Source organism: Notamacropus eugenii, chromosome 6 (genome assembly GCF_028372415.1).
Source record: "Notamacropus eugenii isolate mMacEug1 chromosome 6, mMacEug1.pri_v2, whole genome shotgun sequence".
In the NCBI taxonomy this organism is placed as follows: domain Eukaryota; kingdom Metazoa; phylum Chordata; class Mammalia; order Diprotodontia; family Macropodidae; genus Notamacropus; species Notamacropus eugenii.
The window spans coordinates 261895541-261920288 of NC_092877.1; the positions used below are offsets into that span (position 1 = coordinate 261895541).

Here is a 24748-nt window from a genome sequence, read left to right on the forward strand (position 1 = left end):
TTAAGTCACAATCTAGGAATATAATAACCAAAACACCTAACATTTATATGATGACTTAAAGTCATAAAATGTTTTCTTCACAATCAGCACTAGAAAGTACCTCGATATCACAGAAGACCAAAGAGATGAAGGATTGCTCCAAGTCACAAACCTCATCAGCAGCACAGCCAGGCTTTGAAATGGACAAACAATAAAGAGACAGGGATAATCCAAACGGAGCTAGCAATGAGTTATTTTCAATATGTAATGAATTCTAGGACAGTTAGCAAAATTTGAGAAAAAGGATTATGACCATGTAATTATAGAGGTATTAAATGTGGCTAATGGCTGCACACCAAATCAGAAAGGATATTCAGTTTTATCACCTAGATTCTAAGGGCAGGCATAAAACCATAAAGAGGGACAAGAAAAAAGGCAGAATTGGAAATAAAGAGGCAGCACAATTTAATAAAAGATGGCATTAAAGATAACCCTAGAGGGGTAGAGTTAAGATGGCTGAATAACAGGAAGCAAAATAGCCTATCACCCAGCTACACAACTGATAACATTTAATATCAGTTTCGGACTTTTAATAAGGGTCAAAGCCTGAACTTATCAATCAGACTGCTTTGGTTTACTCTAAAACGCCCTTTGTGTCAGCAACACCTGTTTTATGACAGGATAGATTTTTCTTATCTTGATATGCAGAGACAGAGGAAAACACACATTCTGGGATCTTAATTTCCACTGACTCTACCTTGTCAATTGTTTTGTGTCACTGTGTTTACAATTTATACAACTAAGAAAATTCCTTTCTCATGGTAAAGTGTAGTTAAGCCTGATCATTCTTCTTTCAGACAGAGATTTCCTTCTGATTCCATGATCATGAAACTCCTAGCTTTGAGGGAATAAACAATATGCATTTAGCCTATTTGCCTTTTTTTAACTAAATATTTTCAGGTTGACACAACCCACTCTACCTCCTCTACAAAGATGTGAAAAACACACCAGAGTGAATTCTGATGAGGAAAATCAAGAAAAAAAAATTGCAGTGAGTCATTTCTCCAGCCTATATAGGACCTTAGTGAGATAGAGAAGTCTTTGAACACTGAGGAAGACAGTTTGGGCAGGAACATGCAGTAGGGAGTACACCAGAACCCAGGTTCTGAAAGAAAGTCAAAAAAAAGCACCCAGGAAAGAAGCACAGGGGCAGAAAGAGATGTTAAGGGATCTCTGAGCAAGCACAGAGCACAGCTCTAAGTGCTATCTGATGCCTTTCTTAACCATTACCAAGGTTCTGATCACAGATCCAAAGCAGAGAACATGGGGCCTCATATGATGAGTAAGCAAGGAACAAGTCTGAAAGAAAATCCTAACTGTGCATCTCTGATTTCAGGAGCAGAGTAGGGATTCAGTTCTAGCCTCCAGTTCAGGTTAAAACCTGCAGTGGAATAACCAGGGCAGGAGTCCCTGACAAAAGGGTAGCTTGCAGTGCAGTAGGCTAACGACATCAGAGTCCAGCACTAGTCTCCTGAAATTCCCAAACAGGCACGGGCAACCCATCCAAACCTAGGTCAGAAACTTAGAGAACTCAGACCAGAAGACCAGTAAGTAGACCTTTCCTTGGATCACATCACTCTGGGAGCACAGAAAGTTTGAGGCTCCCTAACCTGAGCTGTGAAAGCAGAAGGACAAAAGAGGACGCACAAGTTCAGGCTGGCCTAAACTTCCAGAATTGTGTAGAGTCCAACACTAATATAAGTCCAATGTCAAGAAAGAGCAAATAAAAAAGGAACTTAATCATGAAGAGTTATTATGGTGACAGCAAAGTTAATGACACAAACTCTGAAGAGAGTAACTCAAAAACATCTACCTGAAATGCCTCAAATTAAAAAGTTTGGACACAAGTCCAACAAGAATTTCAAAGACTTAAAGCAAGAGTTTTAAAAAAGAATGGAAAAATGACATTAAAAAAATGAGAGTGGTAGAGGAAAAATAGGGAAAGAAGTAAGAGTAAAAGAAGATAGGAAAAGAGCATTATCAACTTGGAATAAGAGGTATAAAACCTTACTGAAGAAAATAACTCCCTGAAAATTAAAATTAGCCAAGTGGAAGCTAATGACTTCAAGAAATATTAGGAAATAAAAAGTCAAAAGACTGAAAAAAATAGGAGAAAATATGAAGTACCTCACAGGAAAAACAAAAGATACAGAAATCAGATCAAGGAGAGATAATTTTAAAATCACCAGACTACCTGAAAACCATAAAAACCAGGTATCTTAGAACCAGAAGAAAAAGTAAAAATTGAAAGAATCTACCAGTCACTTTCTGAAAGAAAGCTCAAAATGGAAACTCTTAGGAACATATAGCCAAAATTCAGAGCTCCCAAGTCAAAGAAAAAAAAACACTGCAAACAGCCAGAAAAAAAGAATTATTTATGTATTTAGGAGCCACAGTCAGGATGATGTGAAAAGGAGAGGTTGGCATATGATATTCTAAAAGGCAAATGATCTAGGTTTACAAGAATAACTTACCCAACAAAACTAGGTATAATCCTACATGGGAAGAAATGGACCTTTAATGAAATAGAGAAGACTTAAATATTCTTGATGAAAATACCAGTCAAGTAGAAAATCTGACATATAAACACAGGAGTCAAAAATATAAAAAGGTAAACATGAGTGAGTAATCTTAAGAGACCAGACAAGGTTAAATTGTTTACATTCCTATATGGGGAGATGATACACATATAGCTTCAGAATTTTATCATCATCAAGCAAGGGCAAGGAAGCCCTTGAGAGAAAGTTTAATAACAGAGAAGGCCAGAGATTGAATCTGTTATGTTCTGATAATCACAAAAGAAGAACGGAAAGGGTGGGGAAGAACAACCTGGGAGAGGGGGTAAGAGAGAGAAAGGAGGAGGAAAATTATCCCACACAAATAATATATGCAAATAGGAGTCTATACACCAATGAGGAGGAAAGAGAAGGCAGGAAGGAATGGGCTATACTCGAACCTTACTCTCATCTACACTGTTCAAAGGAAAGAAGAAATTCACAAAGTTGATTACAAAAATACATCTCAGACAACAGGGAAATAGAAAGGAGGGTAAATTAAGGAAGGAAATAGAAGCACAACACCCTTAAAGAGGGGCCAGGGGGAAAGAAGAGGGCAGAGAAGAGAGAGAATAAATTACAGAAGGGATTAGTCAGAAGTACTAAGGGGCAAGGAAAAGAGGCAAGGAGAAATCTAAGAGAATAAAATGAAGGAAGATATACAATTAGCAGTGCATGTTTATAGGATAAGTTCACCTATATGGTAGAAGCAGTTAGCAAAATGGATTAGAAACCAAAATACAATAATAACATTATTTGCAAGAAACACACTTAAAACATAAAGATATACAGCGAGTTAAAATAAAGGACTAGAGCAGAATCCATTATGCTTCAGCTCAAGTAAAAAAGGAAGGGACAGCAACTAGAGAAAACAATAGCAAAAACAGAGATAAGAATGGAAACTCCAGCTGGCTGAAAGGTACCATACATAATGAATTTCAATACTAAACAAATATGCACCAAATGGCACAGTGGCTGAACTATTATTAAAGGAAAAGTTTATGAGATACAAGGAGAAATAAATAGCAAAACAATACTGAAGAAACTTAATTTACAACTTTCAAACCTAGATAAATCTAACTAAATAATAAATAAACAAAAAAACCCTGAATAGAATATTAGAAAAATTAGCTATGATATGCCTCTGGAGAATACTGAATGGGAACAGAAAGGAGTATACTTATTCCTCAGTTGTGCAAGGTATCTTCACAAACACTACCATGAACTAGGACAAAAAAAAACTTTGGAAACAAATGCAGAAAAAGCAAAAACATGAAATAAATCTGAGGGACTTTGAAGCAAAGATTAAAAATTACTTTGAAACTAAATAACTTAACCCCAAAGAATGGTTGGGTCAATGAACAAATTGTAGAAACAATTGATAATTGTATTAAAATAAAAACAATGATACAGTATACCAAAATTTGTGGAATGCAATCAAAGCAGCCCTTGGGGAAAATGTGTATCTCTAAATGCTTTCAATTAAAAAGAGAAAAAACAGATCAACAAATTGAGAATACTACTAACAATAAAAACCTAGAAATAAAAAAAAAAAAACAACGAAAACTCACAATTAAACACCAAAATGGAAATCATGAAAAATCAAAGAAGAGATTAACAAATTTGGAAGGAAAAACACACAAAAACAACAAAAAATACTGAATTAATAAAATTATAAACTGGATGATTTTGGTTTTTTTGGTTGTACAGTCTTTTGGGAGAGAGTAATAAATAAATAGGAAAAAATAGATTAGCTAATTTGATTCTTTTAAAAGAGAGAAAAATCAAGTTACCATTATCAAAAATGAAAAAGCTGAATTCACAACCAATGAAGAAATAAAAACAATTATTTAGAGCTATTTTGTCCAACTATATACCAATGAAATCAACAACCTAAATGAAATGGATAGTTATAAAAATATAAATTGAAAAGATAAACTGAAAAGAAATGAGTACTTAAATAACCCTGTCACAGAAAAAGAAATTAAACAAGCTATAAGTGAATTCCCAAAGGAAAAAAATCTTAGGACTAGACAGATTTATAAGTAAATTCTACCATTAAAAAAAAATAATCTTCATGTTATACAAATCATTTCAAAAAAAATTATAGAAGGGGTCCTACCAAGTTCCTCTTATGACACAAATATAGTTGTGATATCTAAACCAGGGAAAGTCAAAACAGATAAAGAAAAATAATAAAATAATAAAAAAACTCCTGAGTATTGATATAAAAATTTTAAATAAGACATGAGCATGGGGACTACAGCAATATATCACAAAGATCATACATTATGAACAAAATAGATTTACACCATGAATGCAGTGCTGGTTCAATATTAGGAAAACTAAACACAATTGAGACCACATTAATAATAAAATCAAGTAAAATCATATGACTATTTCAAGTAAATGCAGAGAAAGCTTTGACAAACTGTAAGACCCAATCTTATTAATAAACACTAGAAAGCACAGAAATAAATGGAGGTGTCCTTTAAGTAATGCCTATCTAAAACCAAAAGTCATTAATACCTGAAATGAAGATAAGCTAGAAGTCTTTCCAGTAAGATCAGGGTAAAGCAAGGATATCCATTATCCCCATTACTATTCAATATAGTACTAGGAATACTAATTATGGTAATAATGAGAAAAAAAGATCATAGAAAAGAAATCAAAGGAACAAGCATAGGCAGAAAGGTAACAAAACTATCACTTTTTGCAGATAATATAATGATTTGGTTAGAGAACCCCAAAGAGCCAACCAAAAAACCTAAGTGAAACAATTAACTTTAGCAAAGTTGTAGAATAAAAAATAAACCCACGCAAATCACCAGCATTTCTTACCAACAAAATTCAGAGACAGAAAGAGAAACGCCACTTAAAATAATTACAGACAGTCTAAAATGTTTGGGAATCTGCCTTCCATGATACACACTGGAACTAAACAAGCACAGTTACCAAACGCTTTTTTTTTTAAATTAAATTATTTTATTTGTTTTCAGTGTTCTACATACAATCACTTCCATATACCTTAGATGTTTTTCCCACCCTCCCCTCTCCTTTCTCACTGCCTCCCTGAGACAGCATACAATTTTACATCGGTTCTACACATACATTCCTATCACATACATTTTCACCTTAGTCATGTTGCATAGAAGAATTAAAAACAAAACAAAACATAATACAAAAGAAAATGGTCTGCTTCATTCTGCAATCCAATTTCATAGTTTTTTCTCTGGATGTGGAAGGCATTTTGCCTCAAGAATCCACTGGGAATTTTTTAAGTCCTTGCATTGCAAAGAAGTACTAAGTCTACCAGAAAAATTCCTCCCACACTATGGTTGTTGCTGTGTACAAAGTTCTGGTTTTGCTCCTGTCACTCAGCATCAGATCATGACATGTAAGTCTTTCCAGGTCTCTCTGAAGTCTTCCTGTTCATCATTCCTTACAGCACAATAGTATTCCTTTAAAATCATATACCACAATTTATTCAGCCATTCCCCAATTGATGGATATCCCTTTGATTTCCAGTTTTTGGTCATCACAAAGAGAAATGCTATAGATATTTTTGTACATGTGGGACCCTTTCCCATTTTTATGTTATCTTGGAGGTACAGTCCTAGAAGCAGTATTGCTGGGTCAAAGGGTGTACACATTTTTGAAGCCCTTTGAGCATAGTTCCAAATTGCTCTCCAGAATGGTTGGATCAGCTCACAGCTCCACCAACAATGAATTAGTGTTCCAGCTCTCCCATATCTTCTTCAGCATTTATCATCTTCCTGTTTTGTCATGTTAGCCAATCTGACAGATGTGATGTGGTATCTCAGAGTTGTTTTGATTTGCATCTCATCTCTCTATAATCTATATAATAGTGATTTAGAGCATTTTTTTCATATGACTATAGATAGCTTTAATTTCTTCCTCTGAAAACTGTTCATATCCTTTGACCATTTATCAATTGGGGAATGATTTGTATTCTTGTACATTTGACTCAGTTTTCTATATATTTTAGAAATGAGGCCTTTATCACAGATACTAGTTGCAAAAATTCTTTCCCAGTTTTCTGCTTCCCTCTTAATTTTGGTTGCTTTGGGTTTGTTTGTGCAAAAACTTTTTAATTTAATGTAATCAAAATTATCCATTTTGCACTTCATAATGTTTTCTATCTCTTGTTTAGTCAAAAATTTCTCCATTCTCCATAAATCTGATAAATACACTACTCCTTACTCCACTAATCTGTTTATAGCATCAATCTTTATACCTAGATCATACAGCCATTTGGACTTTATTCTTATGTACAGTGTCAGGCATTGGTCTATGCCCAGCTTCCACTACAATGTTATCCAGTTTTCCCAGAAATTTTTGTCGAACAGTAAGTTCTTATCCCAAATATTGGGATCCTACCAAACACTCTTTACACAAATAAAGGCAGATCTAAATAACTGGAGAAAGGTTAACTGCTCAATGGGAAGATCAAGGCAATATAATAAAAATGATAATACTACCTAAATTATTTTATTTTTGTTGGTGCCCCTCCAAATCAAACAAACAAAAGATTGCTTTGTAGAGCTAGAAAATATAAAAAAAATTCATCAAGAATACCAAGGTCAAGAGTATTTCAATATCATGAGTAAAAAACAATAGGAAGGAAGAAGGCCTAGCAATACTAGCTCTCAAACTACACTACGATGCTGTAATCATTAAAGTAATTTATTACTGGGTGAGAAAAAAGATTTTGATCAGGGGAAAAGATTAAATACAAAATATAAAAAAAAAATAATCAATCAAATGAGCATAGTAACGTAGGTGTTTTGATAAACCAAGGATCACAGCTACTGGGGCATTATTCAACCAAAAAACTGCTCAGAAAACTGGAAAGTGATCTGGCAACATCTCACATTACTTACCCAGATAAGCTCCAAATGATTGAAAGGGTGACATCATAAACAAATTAGAGGAGCATGGAATAAATTATATGTCAGATCTATGGATAGGAAGTTCATGACTTATTTCATTTCACATGAAATCTCCTCTCCCAAAATAGCAGGAACATGTTAAATTATTCCTGGCTTTCATCTCCTCTATCACAAAACCTAAGAAGTAATAACACTTCCCTCGCAAGGTTCCCATTATTTCCACCTCACAACCAGTTTATTCCTGTTAGTAAGAATCTGATCCAGAATAGAATTTCCTTTTGTTGGTTTTCCACCCTTTGAAAGAAGAAATCATCATTCCTATGAAATTAAAAGCTGTCTTGTTTTGGGCCGAGGGATCTACAGAACGTCCAGATCACTGAAGTCTCCCTTCATTTCTGTCACTCCTTTGCTGAGAGTTTCTAATGTTTCCTGAACTAAGCCATTTGTTTTTTCTATCTGTGCGATGTGTAGTATAGTCTGACAACAAAATGGCTCATCTTTTTTCTGTGGCAGATCTTCACTGAAATGACTTCCCTTTTCTTTTATTAGTTTATGATCATCTTAGTCCATCAATGTTTCTGCCAGCTCTGTTCTTGATTCATCTGTATCAGATAAATATTTTAGTGCTCTCTTCTGCTGTTCTTTCTCTTTCGCCGTACTATTTATTCTTCCTAACATTGTACCTACTCTTCTCTGTGACAAAAGAACAGATGTATGCTGGTGGTTTTCTCCTCTTTGCCTTTTTAGTTTAAAGCTCTTTTGACTAGTTTCCAAATAGTTTGGGTTATTTTCTCCCCAGCACTTGAGATATACTCCATCCCTTGCAAAGGGCTATATTTTAAGCTACATTTCACCTACATTGCTTCTCAAAACCAGTTTCTACTTAAACTATTTTCATATTGACTATATTTTGCACCATTTTATCACTATACACATTCTGTTCATAACTGCTCTCATTTGTCATTTTTGTCCCTCCCTTTGAAGACTGCTTTTCTTAATGAAGTCGAAGACAACATCTGCCTTTTGACAGTCATGTCACATTATCTCACACGGACTCACACAGAGCTCACTCACTAAAACTCTCAGATTTTTCTTAAGGGAACGATTATCCAGCTATGTCATACTTATGAAGTTGCATATTTAATCCTGTTAAATCTCATCTGAGAGACAACCTGACATAATATCGATAAGAGTATTTACTCTATGTGGAACCCAGATGGGGAGAAGGGAGGAGTGATTGCCTGGTTTTGTGGCCCAGGGAAAGTCAGTTATGACTTAGGCCACTAAGTGTAAGACTGATCTACTAAAATTACAGGGATTTTGATCTGCACTGCCGAAAAGTGTTCCAACATTAAGAAGAAGCTATTAATATAAGTTTTACCTTATAATATTTGATCTTTCATTCTAGACTATCAAAATCTTTCCTTGATTCAGACTCTTGCCAAGTCATGATTTCCTGGTCATTATAAACCAAGCCATCTGCACTGTGTCTATCCTTCTCAATCCCCTCCCACAGGATCCTAGATTCCGCCTCTAGACTCTGGTAAGTATCTTGTTAAGTTCTGGAGAACCAGGCTTCCAAGTATTGTCCCCAATGCTATTGCCATGCTCTTTTCTCCCTTCTCCTACCTTTTATGTAGCATCTTCCTTCATTAGAATGTAAGTTTCTTAAGGACAGATACTGTCTTCTTGCTTGTATTTGTATCCCTAGCAATTCACACAGTGTCCAGGGTAAAGAGAGTTAAAGATCCCCACCCACTCACCCACTCACCCATTAAGAGTCCTCAGGTGAAGCCCATTAGGGGAAGCTTGTTTTGTAAGAAGGCCCACATCTTTTGTTAATTAACGAAGCACTGGATAACAAAGGTCCTGATGCCCTCTGGCTCTGAAGCCAGATGAGACTCTGGGTAGCTGTTAAGGGCCCCCCCCCCACCCTACCCCACACATACTTCACACCCCACTTATTAAACACATTTTCACGTTAGTCGTGTTGCCTAGAAGAATTAAAAAGAATGAGAGAAAATAAAACATAACACAAGAGAAAATAGTCTGCTTCATTCTGCGTTCTGATTCCATAGTTCTTTCCTTGGATGTGGATGGTGTTTTGCCTCGAGTCCTTTGGGAATGTTTTAGGTCCTTGCATTGCTGTGAAGGGCTCTGCTTATATTTTCTCTGTTTGTTGAATATAATTAAAAAAGACTGCTGACCCCTTAAACAGCTGTCTTTCCAGTAAAGTAGATCTAAGAACCTGGGTATGCCAGTGTGGTTGCTGCTACACTTGGGCTGACATTAAGCACTTGACAAATGCTTTTATTATATCTGCTATTGCACTTCATACAATATTAGATTACATATATTTATACAATAATATTTTGCTATATCTATTATATCCTCAGATTCTGTTTCCTGTAAACTGGACAAACATGACTGTTGGCATTGTCTCAGTCTTTGATAAAAATGCTCAGGAATACAGGGTCAAAAAGAGGAATACGTAATTCCACTGGAAACCTCCCTTCAAGCTGACATTGACTTATCAAAGACCATTCTTTGGATCAGGTCACTCAGTCAATACTGAATCCATCTAACTACACTGAAAGAAAAGAAATATGGTTGTGCTGTCTGTTTGCTCTCTATATTGTTGTTCAAAATCAGTTTCTCTTAAGATTACTTACTATGACCCAGTTTACCACTTAATTTCATGCACCTATTTATTAGCTATGTCAATCTTTAGGAATTCATTGCACTGTTTCTAACTTAACTGCTAATGCTTTTTCAGTAGATCTTTCCTTTAACCTTTTTACCTCTGTTCCTCTTGATCTGTAAGTTTTCAGAATCAGCTCATTTTTAAGAGTTCAGATTTAAGAGTTGAGACTTTCTCAACCAAGACTTAATTGGCCTCTCTGAAGCTCTCTACCCATTACTCCTGGTTTCTCTCCAGCAGTAAACAGAACTAAATTAATCCCTCTTCCATATGATAGCCCTTTAAAAACTTGTAGACAGCTCTTCTCCAGGCTAAACACATCTAGTTCTTTCAGTCAATCTTCATGTAACATGGACACAAAGCCTTTCAATATCATGGCTGTTATCCTCTGGACATTTTCCAGCTTATCAATATCCTCACACGAAAAACTCAACACAGTACTCCACATGAGGTCTGATGAGGACCAGAATAACCCTCTCTACTCCTAGAAACTATGCCTGTTTTACTGTGGCCTAACATACAATTAAGTTTTAAAAAGCATCAAATAATAAACGATTTTGGTTAAAAATAAGATTATTTTTTAATACCTGTTCTTTTGGAGGATGGCAATTCTAATATCCCATGGCAAGAAAGTTATCTAACTTATACTCTTGAACTACTTTTCTTTCACATTCATATACCATAACTTTTTCAGCCATGCCCCAAATGATGGGCACTTCCTCAGTTTCCAGTTCTTATATATGTGTCCTTCTCTTTTCTTGATCTCAGGATACAATTCTAGTAGTGTTATCACTGCAGACCATTAGATAATTTTCTTAAAAATCAATTATGAGATCACTGGTAATTATGACTTTACAGTGTAATTTGAAATCAGACAGAACGAGTATTCAAGTGCAACTGGTGTTTCATTATTTCCCTTCACCTTCTTTCTTATGAATAATGTTATTTCTGGTTTATCTTTTTTTTTTTTATTTAACTTTTAACATTCATTTTCACAAAATTTTGGGTTCCAAATTTTCTCCCCTTTTGTCCCCTCCCCCTCCCCCAAAACACCAAGCATTCTAATTGCCCCTATCACCAATCTGCCCTCTCTTCTATCATCCCTCTCTGCCCTTGTCTACATCTTCTCTTTTGTCCTGTAGGGCCAGATAACTTTCTATACCCCTTTACCTGTATTTCTCTTCTCCTAGTGGCAAGAACAGTACTCGACAGTTGTTCCTAAAACTTTGAGTTCCAACTTCTCTTCATCCCTCCCTCCCCACCCCCTCCCTTTGGAAGGCAAGCAATTCAATATAGGCCAAATCTGGGTAGTTTTGCAAATGATTTCCATAATAGTCGTGTTGTATAAGACTAACTATATTTCCCTCCATCCTATCCTGTCCCCCATTACTTCTATTCTCTCTTTTGATCCTGTCCCTCCCCATGAGTGTTGACCTCAAATTGCTCCTCCTCCCTATGCCCTCCCTTCCATCATCCCCCCCACCCTGTTTATCCCCTTATCCCCCACTTTCCTGTATTGTAAGATAGGTTTTCATACCAAAATGAGTGTGCATTTTATTCCTTCCTTTAGTGGAATGTGATGAGAGTTAACTTCATGTTTTTCTCTCACCTCCCCTCTTTTTCCCCAAACTAAAAAAGTCTTTTGCTTGCCTCTTTTATGAGAGATAATTTGCCCCATTCCATTTCTCCCTTTCTCCTCCCATATATTTCTCTCTCACTGCTTGATTTCATTTTTTTTTAAGATATGATCCCATCCTATTCAATTCACTCTGCGCACTCTGTCTCTGTGTGTATGTGCGTGTGCATGTGTGTGTGTGTAATCCCACCCAGTACCCAGATACTGAATAGTTTCAAGAGTTACTAATATTGTCTTTCCATGTAGGAATGTAAACAGTTCAACTTTTATAAGTCCCTTATGACTTCTCTTTGCTGTTTACCTTTTCATGCTTCTCTTCATTCTTGTGTTTGAAAGTCAAATTTTCTTTTTAGCTCTGGTCTTTTCATCAGGAATGCTTGAAAGTCCTCTATTTCATTGAAAGACCAATTTTTCCCCTGAAGTATTATACTCAGTTTTGCTGGGTAGGTGATTCTTGGTTTTAGTCCTACTTCCTTTGACTTCTGGAATATCCTATTCCATGCCCTTCAATCCCTTAATGTAGAAGCTGCTAGATCTTGTGGTATCCTGACTGTATTTCCACAATACTTGAATTGTTTCTTTCTAGGTGCTTGCAATATTTTCTCCTTGACCTGGGAACTCTGGAATTTGGCCACAATGTTCCTAGGAGTTTCTCTTTTTGGATCTCTTTCAGGTAGTGATCGGTGGATTCCTTGAATACTTATTTTGCCCTCTGGTTCTAAAATCTCAGGGCAGTTTTCCTTGATAATTTTATGAAAGATGATGTCTAGGCTCTTTTTTGGATCATGGCTTTCAGATAGGCCCATAATTTTTAAATTGTTTCTCCTGGATCTATTTTCCAGGTCAGTTGTTTTTCCAATGAGATATTTCACATTATCTTCCATTTTTTCATTCTTTTGGTTTTGTTTTGTGATTCCTTGGTTTCTCATAAAGTCATCAGCCTTCATCTGTTCCGTTCTAATTTTGAAAGAACTATTTTCTTCAGTGAGCTTTTGAACCTCCTTTTCCATTTGTCTAATTCTGCTTTTTAAAGCATTCTTCTCCTCATTGGCTTTTTGAACCTCTTTTGCCAGTTGAGTTAGCCTATTTTTCAAGGTGTTATTTTCTTCAGCATTTTTTTGGGTCTCCTTTAGCAAGGTGTGGACCTGCTTTTCATGCTTTACTTGCATGTCTCTCATTTGTCTTCCCAGGTTTTCCTGCACCTCTCTAACTTGTTTTTCAAAATCCTTTTTGAGCTCTTCCATGGCCTGAGCCCATTGGGTGGGCTAGGATACAGAAGCCTTGACTTCTGTGTCTTTCCCTGATGGTAAGCATTGTTCTTCCTCATCAGAAAGGAAGGGAGGAAATACCTGTTCACCAAGAAAGTAACCTTCCATAGTCATTTTTTTTTCCCTTTTCTGGGCATTTTCCCAGCCAGTGACTTGACTTCTAAGTATTCTCTTCACACCCACTTTGCCTCCAGATCCTCCCAGCCAGCACTTGGGGTCTGAGACTCAAATGCTACTTCCCAGCCTCAGGGCTTTTGGTGGGGGCAGGGCTGCTATTCAATGTGAGATTAAGTTCAGGTGCTCAGGTGGGGGCAGGGCTGCCAGGAGGGGCTCAGTTCCCTCAGGGGCTTTATGCAGAGACCTTCAACAATGGATCCAGGCTCCAGCCTGCTTGGGGAGCCCTGGTCTGCTCCAGCCTCTGCTGCTGCCTCTCGAGGGGGCCTGAGTTATGGGGGACCCCACTTCCCTCTCGGCAAGCCGAGAAGACCCTCTCACCAACCTTTGGGGCCCGTGGGTGGCGGGACTTGCAGTGGCCGCTGGAGATTCCATCTCTGAAGCCTGCTGGGATCTGCTCCTCTTGGTGCTGTGTGGCCAAGGCAGGGCTGGGCTCGGCTCCGGGTCTGCAGCACAATGGACCTTTTAGGAGAGGTTTTCAGGGCTCTCTGGAACAGAAATCTTGTCTGCTCCGTTGTTCTGTGGCTTCTGCTGCTCCAGAATTTGTTGGGAGTTCTTTTTTACAGATATTTTATGGGCTGTGGGTTTGGAGCTTGCGTATGTGTGTCTTTCTACTCCGCCATCTTGGCTCCGCTCCCCTCTGGTTTATTTTAATAAAGTATTGGATTAGCATTTAGATTACACAGAATTAAATCTAAAAATCTGTGTAATAGCAAGTATAGAAGATCAAGCAGAAGGCTTTAAGATCTGCATTGATCATTTCCTTACTTCTACATTAGTGAAATCAAAGGTACAAGCAACAAAAATCTCATTTTTGTAACTACTGAGTTTCTGCAGTTAGCTGAAACATTCAATTTTACCCCATTTCTCATTCTAAATGTGTCTTTATTATCTTTGACTAATTTCCTATAGACAATATAAATGAGATATGTTTTTAAATCAACTTTTTAAATAAAAAAAACTCCTTTTATTTTTATAACTAGTTAATTCTTTCAGGATATAATCTACTCTGCATTCACTAGCATGACACTAATCCTAACTATCACAATTAAAGAGCATAGTGCCTAGGATATAACAGTTGCCACATAAATATTAGCTATTATTATCATTCACAATTACACTAAGACACACACTCACATTAAACAATGAACACAATTCCTAAACCTCTACAATTCAAGGTTCTCAAATTTTCAACTTTCTCACCTTTCTACCACCTTTAAACAGGAATGTCATATAAGGACTAACTAAGCTTTTTGCTTCTTTTCTCATTCATCTTCTCAAATTTGCTTCCTTTAAACATCAAAATAATCCTTTAATTCTCCTCTATAAGACGGAGAGATAGTTGTCAATGTTATAATTTAATTTTAATATTAGTCTTTGCCCCTTTTAAAGGAAAAATTTTAAATCTACTTTTCTACTATTCTGATGTAAGCTTCACAAAAAACTGAATATACTTTAACTCAACAATATTCATTTATACTCATCAAGTTTGTTAAAGAACTATTTGATATTTGGGGAAGGGAATAGGCATTTATGTGATTTCCCTCAAGAGACCTTAAACAGCTTGAGTAAGAAATGTTTTTATCGTAGTCTTTGTATCCTCGGTGCCTTGCATACCACCTAACAAAAGTAGGCATTGACAAATGCTTTTTAAATTGAAATCCTTGCAAATCAATCAATCAATAATCATTTATTAAGGACCTAGTACGTGCCAGACACTAGAAAAACAAAGATAAAATCTGTAACAGTCTTTGCTCCTTAAGGATCTTATATTCTAATAGGGTTGAGAAAACATTATACATATGGGTACATACAAAATACACACATAAAAAAATACAAAGTCAACTGGAGGGTATAGTACTAGCAGTTGGAAGGTTCAGGATAGTTCTCATGCGAAGAGACTGGTGCTTGAGCATAGTCTTGAAAGAAACTAATGATTCAAAGGACACAGATAAGGAGAGAGGACATTCTAGCATCAGAGATAATCAGTACAAAAGCACAGAGATGTAAAATAAAGTATGATGTCTCAGAAACAGCAAGAAAACCAGTTTTGTTGAGTCATAAAGCGCATGAAAGAGCATTATCGTTAAGAAGGCAGGTTGGGGTCAGGTTGTAACATGTTCTAAATGCCAAACAGGGATGTTTATATTTACTTTTAAAGGTAATAAGGCAACACTGCAGTTTCCTTGAGGGAAGAGGGTGTGATATAGACCTGTAATTTCAGAAAATCATTTTGGTACTTTCTGAAGAGGATGGAATAAGAGTGGGAACATTTATTAGGAGGTTATTTCAATAGTCAAGATGACAAGTGACTAGGGGATGAATGTCGAGGAGATAAAGACAACAAGATCTGGCCACTGAACGTGTGGAGGGAGGGGTTGGGGGCAGGGGAAGCTTGTATAGTGGAGTAAGTATGATGGGGGAGTACTGGGAGTAAGTGAAGGTGTGTTTTTGCCAGAAACACAAACCACAACTAGTAATCATAGGGAGAGAGCTATAACCCTCTCCATGGTCAATCAGCTATGAATACAACTTCTAACTACTCCATAAAAATAGACCTAATAAGAGAGCTATTAATTGCTCATGGTCAGACTATGATGATATAACAAAATGGCAATGCTAGTGAAATAAACTTACAGATTCCGGGCTATATCAAACATACTAAACTTTATGGGACTAGAAAAATAATAATAAAATGTCTGAGAAACATAGTTGTATCTTTACTTGTTTCACAGATTACCATGGATAAAAAAATGTATCACATAGAAGCCAACGTACTAGTGATAAGCCTCTTGGTATTTAAGGATGATCTGCTAAACAGCAGACACATCCTGTTCTTGAATTTATAATTCAAAGCTTTTCTAGTTTGGTAGACCGCACTAGAGCTTATACTTAATTTCCAGAGCCTCTGAGAAAACAGACACCTCCATGCCACAAAAGGACAAGAGAGTAGGAATTTTGTTGGAGGTTGACCTAGTCCAAGTCAGTAAACTAGCACCTTTTTTTAAAATGTAATACATTTCTCAATGAATTCATCTCAGTTATGAAAACATTCTCTTTAACTACTAACTTATAGATTACAATCTTATCTAATGGACCTTCAAGCTACCATTGAAACTGCTAAAAGATCATGGAATCATTATATATGCGTAGGGTTGAAAAGAAACTTAGAGATCAGAGAGTCCACCCCTAGAATCCCAATGTGTGCTGAGGAAAGTGGGGACCCAGGTGAAATGAACTGATTCATCTAAGGTTACAGTTTACATACACATACACATACACATACACATACACATACACATACACATACACACACACACATACATAATCAAACACACAAATTTTCATAGACATTTCCTAATATAAGAGACAGCACTGACTAGAAGAGCTGACAGAGCCAGGAAGACCAGGGTTCTAGTTCCTCCTGTCATAAATACCAGCTATTAAACCTAAGGTAGCAAGCTACACTGGTAGAGGGAATTGGCTTACTTAGGAGTTCACTGCACCAAAGAAATCACAGGTCCTATCCTTATCCCTATTTCAAGAAATAAACACTTAGAAGAGTACCAATTTCACAATGAGCCCAACAACTAATAATGACAAAAGAAGCTGATGATAGCATTCATCACCACAGACATGGAAAAGTAATGAGAATAAGGTAAAGGAATATAGGCACAGAAGTTAAACCCTACTGTTACATTACCTACTTTTCTCATAAAAAGATTAAACATTAAGATTAAACTAGCAAACCTGAAACAAAGGATTTGGGTGTTTCTGTAGAGTCAAGTATACTTATATAATTATATAAAGTCTTATGAAAGACAGAAAACAGGATGCTAGTGAAATAAAAACTCTGATCTATTAAGTAAGCTATATTATTCATGACATATAATTAACAAATTCAGTAGATTAAAATATTGATATGTATATTCTAGTTGCAATGTGGCATGGTGGAAAGATCACTGGACTAGAGATAATAAGTCCCAAGATTAAGTCCTAATTCTGACATTAAATATATAAATTCAGGCAAATCAATATCTTTGGCCTTCACTTTTTTCATTTACAATGCAGGGAACTTGAACTAGAAGTTAACCTTCCAGATTTAGAAATGACTGTGTATTAGGATAACACTCAAGTAACTTGTAACAGAATTTAGTGGTTAAACTGCTTAAGAAAAATGGTCTGCAGGGATACCACTACTAGAATTCTATCCTGGGATCAAGGAAAGAGAAGGACTCAAACATACGGAAACATAGCAATTCTTTTTGTTGTGGCAAAGAACTGGAAACTGAGGAAGTGCCCATCAGCTGGGGAATGGCTGAACAAGTTATGCTACAAGAACATGATGGAAATACTACTGTGCTATAGGAAATAACTAAAGGAGGGTTTCAGAAAAATTTGGAAAGACTTATATAAACTAATTCAAAGTGAAGTGAACAGAACCAAGAAAACAATTTATACAATGACAATAATATTGTTAAGATGAATAACTTTGAAAGACTTAAATCCTAACAATATAATTGATCAACCACAATTCCAAAGGAGTCATGATGAAACATTATAGAGAGTTGGTGGACTCAGAATGCAGAGTGAAGCATCTTTTCTTTTCTTTCAGATATGGCTAATGCTTGACTATACATATTTGTAATGATGTTGTTTTTCTTGCCTTCACAATGGGTGAGGGAGGTGGAGGAGGAAATTTAAAAATTAAAATTAAATTGAATTTTTAAGAAAAGAAAGAAAAATGGTCTGAAAAAAGTCATAAATTAGCCAAAAAATAAAGGAGCATTGCAATGTAAAGGTAACTATGTTAGCATCAAAAACTAATGGTATGGAATTAAGTTTCAAAGCTCCTAGCCATCAATTCATTGTTAAGAGAAGAACAGCACTTGTTGACTAAGAAGGCAGCAAAAGGTTTGAACCTAAAGCACTGAGAAGTCAGCTGATTAGGTTGTAAACTTTTTCTAGGAATTTGGCTGTGAAAAGGAAAAGAGATGTAAGATGATAGGTTGAAGGGAAGGCATGATGAAATGAGAGTATTTAAGAATGAGGGAAACCCACGCATTTGTAAACAGCAGGTAAAGACCAATAGACTGGGGGAGATTTTTTTAAAAAATGAATGCCTTAAGTTTAACATTTATAAATTTCTTTAGGGTGCATTATTTATTCATTACTTACAAATTATACATATCAAAAGATAGATGCTGGGCAATTTCTTTCCTCCAACCCTTTTGGTCTAGATAGGCTATATTTTTAGAGTCTGGAGTAAAATTTCTGTATTCAGACCAATCTTTATTATGTCTGATAAATTTGGTTTCTTAGAGATTGAAGATTAAATAAAAGTTAGTTAAGTTTAAAGTAGTTAGGGAGAAAGGGTACTAACAGCTGGAAGTATCAATGTCTTCAGAAACTCATCTTCCTGCAAGTTCCCATCAACTCTGAAGCACATCTCCTCAGTACTTCCTGCCTGTTGGGCCCCTCTCAGCTGCAGAGCTCCTTCTAGATCCTCTACTTAAGGAGGTGGCCCCAGAGCAGACACCTTATCATTTGCCACCTGGAGGCAGGACGTCATCATGCCGCACTCACCCCCTCCTTTCCCCTCAGCTTCTTTTTATGGTGAGTTCCTTAAGGGCAGGGGCCATCTTTTGCCTTTCTTTGCATTCTCAGTGTTCAGTACAATGCCCAGCACATAGTAAGTAGATATTTAATAAATATTTACTGACTGACTGACAAGGTAAACCACAGCAGAACTCCATGTTAGAAGAAATCTTGTGTAACAGTGAAAACCTAGTTAAAATTAGAAAATAATTTGGATTGGATGCAACTGGCCCATTTGTGTGACCTTCTCCATCAGAAGTTAGCAGCACATAAGTACTAGAGGAAGCAGATGGCAGGCTAATCCAAGGCCAAGGTTTAGCAAGACATAAGCAATAACAGGACAACAGGGCAAGGAATTTGAGAGGTGAGGACAATAAATGTTCAAACTGCTTATTTACAGGGTTAAGATTAAAAGGAGGAAAGTGAAATGAGAGCAGATGTGATGGTCCAGGAAAGGGAGGGGAGGAGAGTGGGTAGAGAGTGGTCTAGACTGTGACTGGAGGTCATAGTGAGAATAAAGAATAGATTTAAGAGGGATGAAGAACAGGTAAAGATGTAAAGGCAGGAGATTACAGTCTATTCTCAATTACATAAACAGAAGCCTTAGAAGTGACGTTCAGATCAAGAGTTATAACCATCCCTTTGTGTGGGTGAGGTAGGGGGAAGGTTGCTGCAGTTGAGAAGATGGGAGATCAGCATCTCTGTGAGGACATCAACATGAACACTGAAGTCCCCAAGAGGAAAAGTAGGATTTAGACTACAGAAGAAAACTACAAAATCAAACAAAATACAACATCCATTTCTGTTAAGAGCTCTCACACGCACACACACATGAGCACACACATACACACAGAGTAGAAAATACAGGAATAAATGGACCTTTCTTTAAAATAATCTGTGTGCATATGTCTGTGTATATCAAGAAATAACATTATATACAATGAGGATAAAGGAGAATCATTTCCAAATTAGGGGTGAAAAAAGGATGTCTACTGTCATCATTTCTATTTGACCCAGTACTAGAAATGTTTGCTACAGCAGTAACACAAGAAAAAGAAATTGGAGAACTAAGTATAGATAAAGAAGAAACAAAATTTTCACTTTCTGCATTTGATATGATTGGTGTACTTAAAAATCCTACAGTCAACTAAAACACTGAAGTAACTTCCATATAATACCCACAAAGAGACAGAAAGAGAAATCCTGTTTTAAAAATATAATGACTGTAAAAGATGTGGATATCTACCTATCAAGATATACTCAAGCCATATAAGCAACTGGAAAAATAATAACTGCTCACAGCAGGGTGAGTCAATGTAAAAAATGGGAATACTACCTAAAACAGGGGGATGATTCATCAATCATGGAATGGAGAAACAAAAGGTGGTATATGAATGTGAAGAAATACTAGCATACTATAAGAAATGAGGAAAAAGATGATTTCAAAGAGATATGAAAAGACCAATATGAAATGATCAAGAGTAAAGTAAGCAGAAGGGTAGCTACGTGGCACAGTGGATAAAGTGTTGCCCCTGGAGTTAGGAAGAACAGCCTCAGGCATTTATTAGCAATGTGACACTGGGCAAGTCACTTCACACTCCTGCCTCACTTTCCTCATCTGTAAAATGAGCCGAGGAAGGAAATAGCAAATCACTCCAGTATTTTTGCCACGAAAACCCCAAATATAGTCAGAAAGAGTTGGACACGACTGAAAATTGACTAACAATAACAAAGTAGAAGTACAATTTATGCTATAACATCCATATTATAAAAATGAACCATTCTGAAGACTTGATGAAAAATGAAATGAATAGAACCAGGGGAACAACAACATATATATGTAACAACAACACTGTAAATACAAACAACTTTAAAGTTGTTTAATAAACTATGATTAGATTTCTAACTATGATTAATACAATGCCCATCCACGATTCCAAAGGAATGATGAAGCACACTGTTTATCTCCTGACAGAGAGATGATGGATTCAGGATGGAAAGCAGAATAAGATATACTTTTTGAACATAGACAGTGAGAAAATTTTTTTTTTACGTGACTACAAATATTTGTTAAAAGGATTTTTTTTAAAAAAAGCAATGGGGAGGGAAAATAGATTTCAATTGACAAAACTTTAATTAAAAAAACCAACAAACAGGTATTGAACACCCTGAGATAGCGGGAGAATAACATGGGGTCAGTAGTAACTGCAACCAGAATCTGGATTGTAAATAAGCAAAAAGCACAGAAGAAACCTGCATTTTCTGAATCTTTCAATTCTGTAACTAAAGATGAGGTATGCTACAGTATATCATTTCCAAAGGTGGCCTGGTACACTCTCATACATTACCAAGGATGCCTTCAACATGTGCACAGATTATTCTCAAAGATTTTATTGAGATAGTTAATTATACATGTTTCATAGTTACTGATGCTTTTATAAATCACCATTTTCAGCAATATCTGTGGTATTTTCTAAGCATTTGGTATCCTTCCCCTCTTTCAGAAAGCTTAAGAATCAATCTTCCAAACCCTCAAAATTATATCACCTCAAGTACAGAAATGCTCTGTACTTTTTTCAAATCCAGCTGCTATTCCCATCCCACAGTTTTCTCTACTGCCATTTCTACTTCCTCATGCAGCACAACAGCTAATACCAGATGTTAGTGTTCAAATGAGTTGACTCAACTGAGACTGTTTAGGGATGATATTTAGAAAAGACAACTAACACACTAGATGATAAACTAAGAACTTAAAAAGATCATGACAAAAGCCATTCTCCAATAGAGCAAAGGATATGGAAAGAACTGCAAATTATTCAACCACCATAAGAATGCTCTATTATCACTAATAATAAGAGAAACACAAATCAAAAAAACTCTTAGTTGGACATTACAACCAGGAAAATGATGGAGAAAAAAGATGAAAATATAGTCTGCTATGTAAAGAAAGGCACATGCTAATACACCCTTGACAGAGCTGTGAAACGGTTCTACAATTCTGGAAAGCTATCCAAAATTACATGACAAAAGTGATTAAAATGTTCATACTCTCTGACCAAAAGGAGGTTAAAGATTTAAAGGTCCCACATACATCAAAATATTTATAGCAGCACTTTTTGTAGTAGCAAAGAAGTGGGAAGAGAGCAGATGCCCATTGGCTAAACAACTTGTAGTAGTACATGAATGTCATAAATTAACACTGACTTAAAAAATGAATATGAAGAATACAGAATACAGAGAAGTATATAAAGACTTACATGAACTGATACAAAGTAAAGGAAGAACAACCAGGAAACCAACATACACAATGCTACAGTGATACAAATGTAAAAGACCCAAAAAAAAAATAAAAAAAAAAGAAGCTTAACATTTGGCCAATGAAGAATGATGAGAATGTGCCTTTCCACTTCTTTGGAAAGGCAGTGTCTACAAATACGGAAAATTCCATATACTGTCAAACTTTGTGGATGGATTAATTAAATTAAATTAAAGATTCATTAAACTACTTTTTACTCTCTTTATTCTTCTTTATAGGTGATGGCTCTCTAGGTAAAGGAAAGAACAAATTGGGAAATGGAGATAATGTGAAAATAAAATATATCAAATTCTTCCTTTTAAAATCTTAGCAGGTTAAAACACTGGGTTGAATCAAGTAAGATGTAATTTAATGGAGACAGTCTTCAACTTTAGTATAAAAAAACAACTTTATGAGCATAAGAGGCCTGGGCTAGACAGCAATCACCTGAAAAAGATCTGAGGGCTTCAGTAGACTATAAGTTCAAGAGAAGTCAATAGCCTTACATGGTGACAAAGAAGAATGCACACAAGTTACAATGACAGACATGTCAGGAAAAAGCTGACAATCCTGCTGTACTCTGCTTCAGTCTGACCACAGTTGGAGTATTTTTATTTAGTTTGGAGTATCAAACTTTTAGGAGGGATTTTAGGAGGGGAGTTACAGACCATCAAAAGGAGGGCAACCAGGCTGGTAGAAGGCCTTAAGCCCATGACAAATAAGGATCATTTTAAAGAATTGGAGCTTATTTTGCTTGGATAAGATAATACTGAGGAGAGGAAGGGGGCGGAGCCAAGATGGCAGAGTAGAAACACACAAATACGCTAGCTCTGAACCCACAGCCCATGAAATATCTGTAGAAAAGAGCTGCCAATAAATTCGGGAGCAGGAGAAGCCACAGAAGCGGAGCGGACGTGATTTCTGTTCCAGAGAGCCTGAAAACCTCTCACAAAAGGTTCTTCGCGCTGCGGACGCGGAGCTGAGCCCAGCCCTGCGTTGACCACCCAGCACCGAGAGGAGCAGATCCAAGCAGGCTTCAGGGACAGAATCTCCAGCAGCTGCTCGGGTCCCTCCACCCACAGGTGACAAGGGTCGGTGAGAGGCTCTCTTTGGCAGGTGGAGAGGGGAGTGGGAAGCCCCCATGACTCAGGCCCCCTGGGGAGGCACCAAGGGAGGTGGGAGCAGACCAGGGCTCCCCAAGCAGGCAGGAGCCCGGATCCACTGTTGAAGGTCTCTGCATAAAGCCCCTGAGGGAACTGAGCCCCTCCTGGCAGCCCTGCCCCCACCTGAGCACCTGAACTTAATCTCACATTGAATAGCAGCCCTGCCCCCACCAAAAGCCCTGAGGCTGGGAAGTAGCATTTGAGTCTCAGACCCCAAGTGCTGGCTGGGAGGATCTGGAGGCAAAGTGGGTGTGAAGAGAATACTTAGAAGTCAAGTCACTGGCTGGGAAAATGCCCAGAAAAGGGAAAAAAAAATGACTATGGAAGGTTACTTTCTTGGTGAACAGGTATTTCCTCCCTTCCTTTCTGATGAGGAAGAACAATGCTTACCATCAGGGAAAGACACAGAAGTCAAGGCTTCTGTATCCTAGCCCACCCAATGGGCTCAGGCCATGGAAGAGCTCAAAAAGGATTTTGAAAAACAAGTTAGAGAGGTGCAGGAAAACCTGGGAAGACAAATGAGAGACATGCAAGTAAAGCATGAAAAGCAGGTCCACACCTTGCTAAAGGAGACCCAAAAAAATGCTGAAGAAAATAACACCTTGAAAAATAGGCTAACTCAACTGGCAAAAGAGGTTCAAAAAGCCAATGAGGAGAAGAATGCTTTAAAAAGCAGAATTAGACAAATGGAAAAGGAGGTTCAAAAGCTCACTGAAGAAAATAGTTCTTTCAAAATTAGAACGGAACAGATGAAGGCTGATGACTTTATGAGAAACCAAGGAATCACAAAACAAAACCAAAAGAATGAAAAAATGGAAGATAATGTGAAATATCTCATTGGAAAAACAACTGACCTGGAAAATAGATCCAGGAGAAACAATTTAAAAATTATGGGCCTATCTGAAAGCCATGATCCAAAAAAGAGCCTAGACATCATCTTTCATAAAATTATCAAGGAAAACTGCCCTGAGATTTTAGAACCAGAGGGCAAAATAAGTATTCAAGGAATCCACCGATCACTACCTGAAAGAGATCCAAAAAGAGAAACTCCTAGGAACATTGTGGCCAAATTCCAGAGTTCCCAGGTCAAGGAGAAAATATTGCAAGCACCTAGAAAGAAACAATTCAAGTATTGTGGAAATACAGTCAGGATACCACAAGATCTAGCAGCTTCTACATTAAGGGATTGAAGGGCATGGAATAGGATATTCCAGAAGTCAAAGGAAGTAGGACTAAAACCAAGAATCACCTACCCAGCAAAACTGAGTATAATACTTCAGGGGAAAAATTGGTCTTTCAATGAAATAGAGGACTTTCAAGCATTCCTGATGAAAAGACCAGAGCTAAAAAGAAAATTTGACTTTCAAACACAAGAATGAAGAGAAGCATGAAAAGGTAAACAGCAA

General features: G+C 36.8%; 1 protein-coding gene across 9 annotated transcripts in view; it reads right to left on the reverse strand.

The window, feature by feature from the left end:
• Positions 1-24748, reverse strand: part of UCHL3 (ubiquitin C-terminal hydrolase L3) — a 111327-nt gene that overhangs the window by 65978 nt on the left and 20601 nt on the right. Inside the window, exon 1 of one of the 9 annotated variants that reach the window (XM_072622293.1) lies at positions 9137-9297. The exons of 7 other annotated variants lie outside the window; for them this stretch is intronic. The gene's annotated coding sequence lies outside the window, so the exon portion shown is untranslated. Of the gene's footprint in view, positions 1-9136; positions 9298-24748 lie in introns of those variants that run through there. One more of the 9 variants, XM_072622285.1, reaches the window with a different exon arrangement.